Genomic DNA, 2,191 nt, shown 5'->3' with positions numbered 1-2,191 from the left:
GCGAGTCAAGGTTATAGCTGTAACTAATGTAACTTTGGGATTATGGCTCAAGGTTATGGTCAAGGCTAGTATAACTTTGTATTTCGTGTCAAGGTTATGGTTGAGGTAGTATAACTTCCGGGCTATATTTACTGAAGTTATAGTAGAGGTTACTATAACCTCGCATCCAGAGTTTATGTTATGGTTAAGGTTACTATAACATTGGTTGCTTATACTTGTTTCATGTGTTGTATTGTGCTCGACATGTTATGTCCTTGTGTTTGCCTATATATCTTGGGTTACTCTCGTTCATATGATGAGTAGGTTGGTCGGTTATACTATTCTACGAGTTGAGTCGTGATGTTGTTCACGCATGTTAGTACAGTCAGTTATACTGTGCATTTGTGATTTGCTAGTTTGAATAGATGGATGGGTAGTATCGCTTATATACTATCGGAACGAAATAACGTCACCCGTCGATGCGGGATTGTGGGTCTATGTTCGGAACTAGCCGAGGCGGTGGTTATACGCTCTGGTTCCCGAGTGTCGTTCGGTGTCGATTATTGCACCGAGAGTCCGCCAGTCTTAGACATATAGGCGGTGGTTATACGCTATACATAGTACCGGTGGAGGCGGTGGTTATACGCTCCATCGATTAGAGGCGATGGTTATACGCTCTAACGGGCGTTCGCTCTATTCGCTATGCTTTGTTGCTAGCTTTATGCCTTCGTGGTCGTGGATTGTGTGTTACCGTGGTTGCTATGCTTCAATGCTAGCTTTGTGCCTTAGGTTGTTATGGGTCGTCTGTTGCTACTAGTCTTGTAAGTGTTCATGGTCTAGTGGTTGCATATGGTCTAGGTTTGCATTCGTCTAAGGTTGATAAGACATGGTAAGTTTTGTTGGGTTTTCATGAGTATAGATGGTCTCGCATGTTTACTAGTTTTGCATTTCAATGGTTAATGATTGTTGATTATATTCAATTGTTGTAAACATGACTGGGAGAGCATCTAGTTACTCCCGACTGATTGTCGACCCCCTTTTCAGGTTGTTCAGTGTGATGCTGTTTGGTTGATGCTTGCTTGGGGAATGTGCGAAGCGAGCTTAATAATAAATTAGGACTTTACTTTATGTTTTAAGAACCTTTTGAATAATGTATTAGTTTGTTTTGGAGTTAGTAGCGAACCGGATTTGGGCTTGGTGTTTCCGCCACCTTGACCCTTTTTATCAGTATCGTACTCTGATATTCTCTTTATATAAGTTTTTCCTTTGTTTTATAATCCGGGTTGTTACAGTTGGTATCAGAGCGAACACGCTCCCAGCTCTCGCTTAGTTGATGACTAAAATAAATGACCTAGTTAATGAGTGAGAGTAATTGGGGTAGAAACCAATAGGATTGGTTGGTTTTCTTATGTTGTAAAGTGTATGAGTAGTTGTTTGGAGTGGTACTTAGGTTCTACCACTTATAACGAGGTTTCGTTCTTGCAGATGGTGCGTAACGCTAATGGTGAGACCGATGCTGACCGCATCAGGAGACTTGAGGCCGCTTTGGCATCTATGGCCGAAGGTTTCACCAACCACCTCAACAACAACAACAACAACAACAACAACAACAACAACCATCCGCAGCAGACTGTGTTTGATCGCTTTGCTCGTCACCGTCCTCCGACTTATGATGGTGCGAATGATCCTACTGCTTTGGAGGCTTGGATCCGAGAGATCGAGAAGTTGTTCCTCGCTACTGGTTGTCCTGAGGATCAGAAGGTGGATATCGCCACCTATTATCTGAAGGACGAGGCCGACAACTGGTGGGCTCTTGCTAGAGTTGGTTTGGAAGTTCAGCCAGGGTATGGTTGGGCATTTTCTCTGGCTCAAGAAGAGGTTCTATCCCGAGGAGATGCGCCGGCGAAGGAGCGGGAGTTCCTTCGCTCTGACAGCAAGGTTCCATGACCGTTGAGGAGTACACCAACAAGTTCGTGAAGTCATCACGTTTCGTTATTCCGTAGCTATGGATGAGGTTTCGAGGACTCGTCGCTATGAGAAGAATCTAGCTCCTAAAGTCCGGATCGCTATGTGTCCGCATTCCTTCAACTTCTTTCCGGCGAGGCTTATGATCGTGCTCTTAGCATCTATGATTCTGTCCTTGCTACCGAGGCTGAGGAGAGTGCGAAGAATAAGTTCATGAAGAGGCCCTATGTTTCTCCCAGTTCGTCCC

Source organism: Silene latifolia, chromosome 9, assembly GCF_048544455.1.
Source record: "Silene latifolia isolate original U9 population chromosome 9, ASM4854445v1, whole genome shotgun sequence".
Taxonomy (NCBI): Eukaryota; Viridiplantae; Streptophyta; class Magnoliopsida; order Caryophyllales; family Caryophyllaceae; genus Silene; species Silene latifolia.
The sequence above is the reverse complement of the archived record's forward strand: the minus strand, read 5'-3'. Positions refer to the sequence as shown.